General features: G+C 38.5%; 1 long non-coding RNA gene across 1 annotated transcript in view; it reads right to left on the bottom strand.

Moving 5' to 3' along the window:
* LOC308064463 overlaps nt 1–12,847 on the bottom strand; it is a 91,655-nt gene that overhangs the window by 25,057 nt on the left and 53,751 nt on the right. Inside the window, exon 5 of the long non-coding RNA XR_013928392.1 lies at nt 1–12,847. This exon is cut by the window's left edge and continues 25,057 nt beyond it. This is a non-coding gene — a long non-coding RNA (uncharacterized lncRNA).

Below are 12,847 nucleotides of genomic sequence, written 5' to 3'. Positions count from 1 at the left end.
TTTGGAAAGAAACTTTTAAAGCCATAAGACTTGTAAACATACATCAGAATATAAAAGAAGATGTCTGACACCAGGATCTGTTCAAGTTCACATTTCAGATCACCTCAGCTCCACAAATTAGTTGTACATTTCCAAGATTGCTTTTGCATGGCTCATATGCAAGTGACTAAGGCCATATCTATTTTCTTGCTCCAAAACATAGGCTGAAGATGGTAAGTAGAAAACATTTTGCCAACCTTAAATTCAGAGGTTTAAAATTACCAAATGTAAAGCTCTAGCAGTGGGCTTTTAATTTGGCTCAAGCTTTCAGAGTCTGGCAGGCTGATGAAGTGCAATTGCCATGGGTGAAAACAGAGCATCAATTAACAGACACATGCAAGGTTGGCACCTACCAAGAATTCACCCTGAAAGATTTAAAGACAAATAACTCAGTGATCAGACACACCTGGAAATCTTGGAACAAACTTCATAGAGTTATGAAAATTAAACCTGCTAAAAACTTCCAGTTGAGTATCTGGAACAATGCTATGTGGAAGCCAAGGAGGGAAATGATACTGTATGTTACTTATTGTAAATAACAGATTATTTACGAAGCACATTTTAAATACATTTCTAGTGATGCAAACGACAGTCAATATTAAAAGGTGAAGAGCACAATAGCCAGTCTGTTCCAAAAAAAAAAGTTCTCTGAAGACCCAATGGGTCTGAATCAAACCTACTGATGTTTATTAAAGTTTTTTACATTTACTTCAAAGTGCTTGTAATCAGCCTAACAGTTTAAGAAGTCAGGTTAAAGCCTTCACAGAGGCACAGGGGTCTTAGGGCTTCCCTAATGTGTTCAGCCTATGTTTCAAGGCATTTTACCATTAAGTGAAAGATAAAAGTAGGGAAAAAATACTTACAAATACTTGGTCTTTGCCTTAACATGATTCAGAATGTAAATCTGTTTAAAAACACTGAATTGCCTCTGACTTTATGTCAGAATTTCTGATGTGTCCTGTGAAGGTTTCAGGTCACAAGTAAAATTCGTAAAGTAGAAATAGGTTAACACTGACAAGTGTGGAAATACTTCTCTTAGTGATGTGGATGAGTGTTCCCCAGCACTAGCTCTTGTGCATTTTAGTAGTATCCTTTAGATATTATATTATAAAAAAAATCTTTCTAAGAAATCAAAAAGTACTTTCAAAGAACATATTTATATGATCAATTCTTGTTATCAGAAGAAAGTTTATGTAGATGAATTCTTGAAAGTCAAGACCAAATGTCTTAGAAAATGTCTACACGTGATGAAAATGTTGCCAGACAATTCATAGTTTGTTTCATGAAAATGCAGAACCTTCTTCATTATGGAAGACAATACAATCTGTTACAAAGACACTTACATATTTTAGAGTTTTTAAAATTACTTCCTAATTGAGTCAGTATTGCTTAGGCTGCAGTTCAGTGAAGAACTTCAGAGTGTGTCAGGGGGGACCTTATTGCTTCCTACAGCTACCTGGTGGGTGTCCGTTTCTTCTCCGAGGTAACAAGTGGAAAGGCAAGAGGAGACAGCCTCAAGTTATGCCAGGAGAGGTTTAGATTGGCTATCGGGAAAAAAATTCTTCACTGAAAGGGTGGTCAAACATTGGAACAGGCTGCCCAGGGAGGTGGTTGTATCACCATCCCTGGAGGTGTTTAAAAACAGGTACATGTGGTGCTTAGGGATATGGTTTAGTGATGGACTTGCCAGTCCTGGGTTAATGGTTGGACTTGATGATCTCAAAGGTCATTTCCAACCTAAATGATTCAATGATTCCATGATTTATGTGCCAGTGACTTGATCTTAATGAAACATTAGCCGTTAAATAAATACTTAAATCCTTTGCTGTACAGTGCTGTTTTTAAAGCACAATATGCTGAATGAAGCCCCAACAATACATCTTTTTCTTACTGGCCTTCCTCCCTCTTGTTGTTGCTGAAAAACTCCTCTGGTTTTCTTTTCTCTGTCTCTCTTCCTTTCGGATTGGCTGCATTCACCGGTTCCCAGGTGCCCCAAAAGGTTTTGGGGGAACTCAGCACTATAAAAGTCATGGTCGCCACTGTTTTCCTTGGGCTACAGTGCTGTGACCTTGATTCCTTCCCATCAGTTTCATTGGCTTCCAAGCCAGTTCACACAAGTAGGGCTTTTCTAAATCACATTATTTTTATGCTACACCTAATTAAAAGTGTTCAGGTTGCTCTTCTCCTTTTGTCTTTGCTACAAGTCATAAATTTGTATTTAGGAACAGCTACTCAAAGCTGATCCTGCTAGGAGTATGCTATGTCAAAAATAACCGTGATTGTTGTTTTAGTATTAATTTTAGCCTAGTAATGCTATGTACATAGTGCTGAAGATGAAATTCACTCTTAAATCTCCAGCAAATTCTGAATTGGCAGCCAGCATCATTTGTTTCTCAGAAACCACATTATGGTTGAGATGGTTTGAATTCTCTTTGAATGAATTGTTCTGATCAGGGTCTCTTGGGGAAACTGAAGATGATAATTCAGGAGGCATTTTAGAGACACAGATAAATCTATCAATTCTGAAGTTCTGAGAGGGTCAGAGACTTGTGGAAGGCTGGTATGCTATGGAAGGGCAGAACCCAAGTAGGTGTAAACAGGTGCAGCCCTCTAGAACTCCAGGAAAATATTCTGATTTGAACCAGCTGAGGTCTTGCTATCTGTAGTTTGGCTTATGAGATACAGTTTGTTCTGGCCCTGAGATTAAATTCTGATTTTGAAATAACTTTTTTTTGGGTAGAAACCAGGTGTTATTTCCAAGAGGGATTTGGATTTCATCTGTACTTAGTCATACTGTATTGTAGAATATCCGTCTGCTCTTTTCTTGGATAGGTCTAATAATTCACACTCTGAAACACGAAGTGGTTTTAAATTCTTTGATTTCTTTAGCTGCATAGGTATGGTATGATATAGTGCCTCTCTCTTATTCATAGGTCTGTTTCAGGAGGAAGGAGAAATGAGGGGAAGAATAAACATGGGGTAGAAGTAACAAAATAAAAGAATATTTAAATGATTTCAAATGGATTGTAAAGTGTTGAATCATAAAGGATTGGCAAAAAAGCCCTCTCCTCATGAGGTCTGCCTAATATTAGGAATTATTGCCTCAAACGCTGCAGGTGTGGATCCATTTCTTTCATTGCTAGCAAATGGGGTTGCAACTGCCTTTGACAATGTAAAAGCTGCACAATCCCCATGCCCCAGGGCAGACAATGATGTTGGTGAGATGCTGATTTTAGGATAGAAAATTACAATGGTTATATAGTAAACAGCACCTGGAAGTTTACTAATGATTTTTACAATTAACAGCAGCACTATGGTCTGATTATTCATGCATGCTTTCTATGAAAGAAAAGAAGAGGCAGATGTTGAAAAGAATCACATGGGTTAAGGGATATTTTTATTTTATTTTATTTTTTGTAACTGGAGGTAGAGCCTCCTTCCTCTTATCAGTACTTCTGATAATGATACCAAAAAAATTGAAATAAAAAATTTTTAAAAAATTAAAAATGCTTGGAATGCTCTAATGTCCCATTAACTCCAGATACTTACAAACATATATTTGCATGAAGTCTGTGTGTGAACATGGACAGAAGTATGTCTATATGTGTGTATGAGTTCTTACACAGACTTTAATCTCTGCCTGTGGTTTGATATGTAGATTTGGCATGCAGCTGAAAAAAAAAACCCAACAAAACAAACCCCAAAACCTGCATAGCCATGCAGTTCTTCAGCTTTAACAACTGGATCGTCTATGATAATAATGGTTGGATCTCTCCCCTTAGAAGTCCACCAGGTGTGCACCTGCCAGGTTAGTTATTTCAGAGTGCTGAGATTCAAAAACACTTCACCATCTGCAGCATAAATTTAAAAGTACAGTAAGGCATACTGGTACCTCATATATTTTCTCTCTCTCTCTCTAGTCATCATTTATTTTCACAGCTGTTCTCGACCCACTGCCAAGCAAAGACCTCTTCAGTTTCTTTTCTATCATACTGAGGCTTAGTCAGTATCTTAACAAAGAATGGGTGAGGCAATGCTCATAAAATACAAATTCTCTTTTCCTTTAACCCTTTGTCAATTGCCACAACTAAACCTTTTAGAAGGTTCTGAAATGTTAGCTTTGTCCTCATCTTTTCGCAGCAATAGGCTATTGCACCTTGTTCTTACAGGACTTCAAGCCTAATTTTGCAGATACAATAAATTATAGCAAGAAGGTATTAGCAAACTTCAGATACTTATGCCAATGTGTTAGGGGTTATCTGAAACAGACTCAGCACTTCTGGGGTTTGTTGATCACTAATCTTGTGTATATAAGGGCAGGTAAAACCATACACATTTCATTCTTATCTGTGGTCAGTCAGCTTGTACAAAAGTTGTCTAAGACCTTCCTATGAGGTGAAGTCAATATTGAGGTGCATGTGAACTCAGGTAAATCCCTTCTCTGAACTAAGGCCAGGGCTGGATGCACTATGTGCTGCTGTCTGTACAGCATCCCAGTTTGCTGAAGACTGAAAGTTTCTTGTTGCTTTTCTGGTCAGTGGCCAAGAGAGGCAAGTGAGGCTGAAGTTAGAGTTGTATTAGTTTTGGCTAAACATCTTTGGTACCTTCTGAGATCTTGACCATGCTGGGTTACCACTCTAGTCTTGGAAACTAAGTTGCCCTGATCCTATCCGAAACCTAGGTGAGACAGATGCTAGGCACAAGCAAAGGAATTGTGGCAAACACTTGACCATTGCAGCTCAGTGAGTTGAAAGGCAGGATCTGTCCTGATCACCCTGCTGAAAGAGCAGGTGGGGGATTGGTCAGTGATGAGGCGTTGTCCTGCTGAGCAGGACATGGGTCTGGTATAGCCCAGGACCTTACTGTGTTCTGAATATTCTTGGTCAGGCAATTACCTGTAATTGCTGTAACTCAGCTCAGGGGAGAGGGATGGATTCATGTAGGTAACACTATGCTTTTTCTTCCTCTTTTGCACAGGTATAGGATAATCTCTTTAGATTTCTTCATCTCCTTACTCCAGTGGGCATTTTGGCTATTACTCTTGACTCCCTTGGGCTTTTCATTGCTTATTCAAACTAGAACTCTTAATAAATTTTCAGGTTTAACTTTCACATGTGTTTGTAAAGTACAGATATATATGTAATCTGTTATCTGCCTATCTAACCTACTCAGGGGCAAGCTGAGAATATAAATGCCTGTCTGAGAGATGTTGTCTTGCAAATAAGAATGTCTGACACATTAATGAAGTCAGCTGTAATAGTTCAGGTATGCGAGCACTTGTCCAGTCACTGACAGGTTCTCAGTTAAAGTTGGGTGCTGTCCTGGCCAAGAGCTTCATGCTGTTATGAGCTGCATATAATATACATAGTGTCTGTTCAGGTACACACTCAGCATGAAGAAGAGGTTGAATAATGTGAATATACAGACATTGAAACATCTAGGTATTTAGACGTTCATTTACATCCTCCCTGTTAAACTGGACATATGCACGTGTATATATAGTGTGGATGAAAAGCGAACACAGTTTAATGACTCAAAATCCAGGTAAGACAAATAAAGCCACATAGATTTCAAGACAGGTACCTTAGTTCAGTGAACCACCTCCTGGACTTTGGACAAAGGACCTTGCTCATGCTGGGGCAGATTTACAAGGCGAAAGATGGGTAAGGGAGGCTGAACTCCTTCCCACTCCAACTATTTGCATGATATGGTGGCATCTTTTGTAGTCAGGTGAAGAGGTGGCAATGTGGCGGTGTGGTGTCTCCCATGACCAATTGTTCCCATGTCAGGTTCTGGTTCCTTGCCATACTAAGCACTTTCTGTGTCTGGTGGATCCCACTTGAGTCCCTCCATGTTGAAGCCTTTGAAGTGCTGAATTTTCAAAACAATTTTTAATTGCTCTTTACCAGGTAGGAGAAGGTATGTAGTTGTTATCAAGATGTTAGATGAAAGGCAATAATTGCAAATATCATAGCAGATGAGACCTATGAGACAAATTATTGTCTCCCAGATTCCTCTGTCAAACCAAGTGTATAGCATGAGTACCATACACACTGCATGAATTGTGTTCCTGCTGCGTGTTACTCAGAGTCATCCTGTTATGCCAAGCAAGCTGTGGCTGACTTGCATTTCCTAACTCTTCATTGCTTTGTAGTTTTTTGACAAGGCAAGATCCTACAGACAAACAGCAGTCTGAAGGAAGATGACATGTAATTTAAATAAGGCAGAAATAGGATCTTTAGGATCTACCTAGGCACGGAGAGAAGTTCAAGTCGAAGCAACCTGTTATGCTACTATACTACAATGTATGAAGTCCATCAACAGAATAATGCAGTTGTGAGCTCCACAGAATGTATGGACACTGTGGCTTGTCCAGCTGGGAAAAACTGACTTTCTGTTGGTGCAGAAGCATTAGGGGTACATTTCTTTGGTATTATTTTGAGGACCAGCTCACAGGCTTGTAGATCGTGAGCAGAAAAGAGTAGGAAAAAGGATAGCTTAATAAGATTAGTTAAGCCTTTCTTATGGTGGTACCTGTAGTGTTTGGAGGGTAGGGACACACTTTGCCACCTGTAACACTGGAATTTTTTGTATCTCGATCAATCAAACCAGGACAGCGTTCTCTGGCTATGCAAGCCATGGACCATCTGGGACCAGCTGTGCTCGTTGTTGACCTAGTAGGAATAAATGGAAGAAAAAGAAGAGAGCAACTGCCTGTGATTATATCTGCTGCCCTTGCGAATATTATTGAAGTGTCTTTAAATTAGTTTGTTTCGGCTTGGGGCCTAATCCTGCCAAACACATTTTTAGCATGTGATCATGTGCCATCAGTAGGAATAAATTGAAATAAACAGAGTCTGAGTATGCTTAGTGCCTCTGAAAACAGGACTATTTATTAACATGTGGGGTTTAAATTCAGCAGCATTTGAAAATTATGCTTGCTTTTCTCCTTTCCTTTGATTTTTTTTTTGTGGCTCTTTTAAAAATGATTACATCACAATATGCAAACAGACTATAATATATCATACCTGAACCATGGAAATGGCAACAGTAATAGCCAAATTCTCCCCAAGGAACTGGAGAGGTCAGAAAGACAGTGTTTGGACTGACAAAATGCATATTTAAATGTTTCACTAAATAGAAAAGACTCTTCTGACAATATAAAACTGTCATTGCAAAACTGTTGTAAGTTTTTTTACTGATAAAGGCAAGTGATTAAAATTACTAGAATGCTTTTGTGTTTCTGGTCATAATTATGTTCTCTCATGTCAAGAGTAAACTCCGCTTTACTGTCCGTGGTTAGCTTACCATTCATAGTCAGCCAGTACCCATTGACAGATTTACCAAGCAGAAAATACCAAATGAGAACAATGATGGCTGAGCCAAATACATTTTAAAAGAAATACCAGTCTTCCTACATTTTGCTCTACCTGACAAAGAGTGCTTTGCTAAACTGTGGAGTGGTAGAAAGCCATGGAGAGCAAGGTACAAAAGAAGAAGGTGGTAGTGATGCTGTTGGTGTCACTCTTCTTTCTAAGTCAGATCTGAACTTACACCCCAGCCTTGTGTTAGGTAGTGTGATGCTGCTGAGATTGCTGTGTTTCAGCTGAGATATCAAATGAAGGTCCTGACCTTGTTCTCATTAAAGATCCCTGGGTACTTGTTCTCATTAAAGATCTCCTGGCACTTTTCAAAAGAGAAAGAGTGTTAGCCCCAGCATCTTGGCCAAATTCCAGCTTGGGTAATTACGTTCTGCCTACCTAAATTCCCTGGGCTGTTTCAATTCAGTTATTTTTAATTTCTTCCCTAAACCTATATGTAGTATTATCACGTGTTGGGAGACAGCTGCCTCTGGCACCCTAGATTTGTTTGCATATTTGAGGTAGAAGAACTGATATTTGTATATAACATTAATAATATGTTAAGTCTGCAAAGTACTTGCAGTCTTATGATTTAATGCAAGATCATCTTAGAATGTAATTTAAGTCTTTCATGTCTTGCAAGGATCAGTTTCATACAAAGTATTTCTACTAAGAAAATACTTTTTCAGATGGATAGTTTGAATGTACCATTTACATTGTTTATTTTAGTTGATACTTTTTTAATCAAATGATGTAGTGTGTATTGGGTGTCAACACCCACAGAATATTGGAAGACCTGTTCAGCTGAGAAACTATTTGTGTATTCATTTTTTTATGAGCGTGAAGAGGCAGAACATGGAAGATGGGAGAGGGCAGAAGATTACTGACATAGCGTGCTTTAAGTGATCTGTGCAGAAAACCATTCTACAGATAGAACATGAGCCCATCAAATACAGAAAATGTTAGTCCCATCACTTACAATCTTAATGGAAGATTCTCAGTAGTGGTAAAGACAATCGGACAAGAACGCACAGAGAATAAAATAATGAACATTAATCAAATATGGAAGGTGAAATCCTGCTTGGAGGTTCCAGACTTTTAACATACTAGAAATGCACTCAAGTTAGCCTATTGAATCGAGTGTATACTCTCAAATACATTCTCAAATGCGTGTCTCATAGGATTTGAAAAAGCAGTTGGTTTGATATGGCCTTGCACAGAAAGTAGTAACTCACAGTTGAAAGTTAACTTAGTGATCCACCTTGTGCAGACACATTCCTCAAAGGCTGGTGGTTGGCGCATGGAGGTGGTGTATCTGTGGTTGGCTGGCACAGTGACTTTGTCCCATACAGTCCATCTGTGTTCAGGCATGTGAGTGGTTTGGCCCACTATTCAGGACCGATGCATTTTGTCTCCCTATACAATCAATAGAAACAGATGGCTGCAGGCAGCCTACGGCAGATATAAAGTCAGGTCTTGTGGACTGAGCAAGCACTTGTGGCAAAGTATAGAAACCCAAGTACTTACACACATACTTTCTGAAAGGAGGTTGCAACATACATGCAGGAGCTGTTAATCTTTTCTTTGGGTTTCCCATGTTATCTCTTTTATATTCAGGGAAGCTCTTTCATTTGTTTCTCACTACTCCTACGTTCATCACTGAGTTGCATTTCCTCAAAGAAGGGGATCCTGGAAGGATGAGAAAAAGGGATTGTGGGCCCGATCCCACCTGGTGCTGCCCAGTGTTTCAGTTTTGTGAAAGCTGAAGGTGCTGAGTTGCCTGTTTGCACACATGCAGAGATCTGCTGCTGTCCAAATATTGAAATCTTTGGTGGGAAGAGATGAATTTTTTTTACCTGCTTTCCTGGAGAAGTTATTGAGTATCTGGTTGCTTTTTCATCTGTGCCATTAACTTGATGTTTTACTGATCTGTTTGCAGATTTCCCTGAATTACACATTATTTTCATTATAATTTGTATCTACTTTTTAAATAAAAAAACTCACCAGAGCTGTTGCAATGAAAATAGAAATTAAGAAGTCTATAATTACAACATTAGCCTGTAATTATTACAACAAAGTACAATACAGATCAACAGAATAGGAACAAGTGTCTTAACAACACACACACAAACTTTGTTGAGTAACACTAACCAGCTGATTGTAAACTAAGAAAAACAGACAATCCTGAGCCAAGACTTCCACTTGGACTGAAGTCCCTGTTCTGGACAGCCCTGTTATATGAGATCACAGCCTTTTCTGAGAACGTTACAAATAGCCAGGCCCTGGGAGAGTTGCGGGTGGAGTGAGACGTCCTCACTCTGAAACTCTCTGGTAATCGTTAGTATCTAAAAATAAACATCATGACATGGACTGGAAGGATATAGCTCCACCCAGGGCTTCTCACTCTGTGCCCTAAGGCTATGCAGAAGTAGGGACAGCAGCTGCTGCATGTGAAGAAACAGCTGGAATTTCAGGAACTGGGTCTGTCTTCCTGCATTAAAGGAGCACCCTGTAATCCCACAAGGTGTGAAGAGGTCTGCCTAAGAACAAGATCCCTCACCACATGTGGTGCTTATGGTACCTACTACCACGTCACCTGTATGGTGATGGTGATACCCACTGGGATAGTGAGTGAACATGTAATGATCTTGATTTCATCTACCCTTAGAGTACTCTGCTGAAGTATAATTGAAGACAATGGGAAAATAGGGACTAATTTTAAAACTATTTTAGTACCTACCTATTCATGCTTCCCCAGATGCTTTTTGAAGTTCCACTCAGCATCTTATATACTACTAAAATCCTAAGTGATTTATCTAAAGTCTACTCTTGGGTAGAAAATAGTAATCAGAAAACAAGGCTAAAGCTATAAGACAAAGACTTTTGCCTTGATTTCTGGCCAACACTTCTCCCTGTTGAAAAGGGGCAATCTTTTTGCTGAAATTAGAGATTTTTGTCTGAAATATTCTGTGGAGTTTTACCAAGTTTTCAAATAAATTCATTTGAAACTGAAATAGCACTACATACTTATTTTAAAGCTGGGACCAGGGAAGAGGACTGTGAGCTTCAAATTTCAATTTTACCTCTTAAATTTTATTTTTAATTAATTTTCTGCAGTTTGAACACTGTTCTTATTAATTTTATTTCCTTTTTTGAAAAAAAAGCAGGATTTAAAAAACAAATTATTTGAAGAACTTTGCCAGCCATGTTGTACTACATGAGGGCATAGCTATGCTGGGGCTAATTCTTGCATCCTGAGTATGGTGTCTGTTTCTTGGACAGCTTTGCCAATATGAGCTGAGCTCTGTCCTGCTCCAGCTGGACAGCCAGCAGGACCCGAGACATGTAGCTTAGAGCTTTACTGAGTTTGTTTCAACTACAGGCACTGTTTTACCTGTATTTAACAGAAATAACATAGAATGAGAATATAAGTCTTAGAGCCACAAATGTTACCTATTTCAAATGATCCTGTTCAATACTCAGGAAGCAACAAAAGCCAAGGTCTTCCCACCATCCTAATTCCTGAGAAAAATACAATCTCCAGGACTAGCAAGAAAGCCTGCTCCATGGGGCAGTGACATTTGATCTCTGGGAGTAATCTTCAAAAAGGTGTTGTTGTCATCCTCTTGCCACAGTAAGCAGATCTTACCATATCTAAAAGAGATGCAAATGGAACTTGCAGGGGACATAAATCCCTTGTTTTATCCATCAGCTGTGCTTTTATGGAGGTCAAAGACCTGCTCTTAATTCTCCAGTGTGCAGGGCTCCATTTTATCAAGGAGCCAAAATTAATGGGATTGGTGTCTATTTCTTGCAGAGTGGTCTTAGTTCAGGATCCTGAGTGGAAATGGTATTAACATAGTCAGCTTTCACAATTCTGGAAGTCCCATCTTTCATGCTGAGATAAATTTGCTTTCCACAAAGTAGAAGACATTCCATAGAAAAGTGTCCACCTGGAACTGCTAAACCAGAATGGTAAAAATATACCGATTTCCAGGATCACAGTCCCCGTTGGTTTCTCTTCTGTACACACCGGTTGATTCTCTACTTTCAGCAGAGAGTGATTATTGTGGAAGAAAATATTTGAGAACAGACAATCTGAAAAAGGAATAGAACTGGCATAATTCTAGTAGAACAGCATCCCTGACCAGCCCAGCCGTCAGTGTCACAGCAAGTTCCCTGATCTGCTCTAAGGACACTGTAGCCACAAGCTTGCTTTTTCCCTCAAGACAGAAAGTTAAGTCACAGTATTTCCCAAAATTCTTTAAGGAGGAGGAATTCCAAATTAAATTAAAAAAAAAAAAAAAGAAGTGTAAGGAGAATATACCCTGAAGATATCAGTCACCATAGAATTCTTTAACCAAATATGTTTTATTTCAAATAATAACAGTAATTAAAAATACATATTTAAGAAGGCTTAGCAGATTTGTTAAAGAGCATTTTAGGATTATAAAAGAACTTCCAGTTGCATCAACCAGATGCCATTTCAAACGCTGCTATTTGGATTAATTAACTGAGTTCAGGACACCACATATATTAAAACTGCTAGTTGCACTACCCATCCTCCTGTAATTTGTTATTAAAACCTTGCCCAATTAGAAAAACACGATGTATTAAGTAAAACAGCACACTGAACCAATCAAAAGTAATTACACAGAGTAAAATTCATTTAAATGATTTATGGCAGCAATTAAACGATTTTAAAATGCTTCATAAAGGTGTGGCATGTTTCACACATTCACATATATAGTATGTAGAATGTATGGAGTCTGTTTTAAAAAGCTACTATTAATTGCTTTTACAGAAATGCCCCAAATCGTGTATTTTAGCAAAAAGATCATTATAACAGGATATAATTGATTTAAAGCACTATTCTGGTTAAGAAATACAGCTATAAAGTGCTTCAGAGTTTAGTGTAAGAGTAATTCTGTCTCTCTTATGGAGATACTTAATTACTTTAATAAGTCTGTAAAACTATTTTATAAAGCAGTAGCTTTTAAATTGCTTTCACACTAGCAGAGATTGAGATCACTTTATGGAATATAATGCAAATAAATTTCTCAGCATATTAATAAAATTCTAACATTTGCGGCATTGAAAGCTGGAGAAAAAGTGCTATCTTTATTTAAATATGAATGGCCATCATGTAGATTTTCCCTCAGGCTAAAATAAATTAAGTGTTGATTAAGTACTGTATGATAACATATCCTTATCTAGACCAAAGAGCATGGCATAAGTTTGGCTACTTTAAATTGGGTCAGTTCTGCATCTGGATTGGGCTCAATGTCCTGTCTCCAGCTCTGGCCCATGACAGATCTTGGTTTAGAATTGAAGAGCAGGATATTAACCACTGTCTTAATTCTTTTGCCTTCAGCCTTCCTACATGGTAAGTCATCCTCTTCTTCCATTTGCTGCTCTGGTAGATGCCAGATCTTCATCTTGAAGGC

Source organism: Falco punctatus, assembly GCF_963210335.1.
Source record: "Falco punctatus genome assembly, chromosome: 5".
NCBI lineage: Eukaryota > Metazoa > Chordata > Aves > Falconiformes > Falconidae > Falco > Falco punctatus.
Note: the sequence above shows the minus strand (reverse complement) of the source record. Positions and strands in the feature narration are given on the sequence as shown.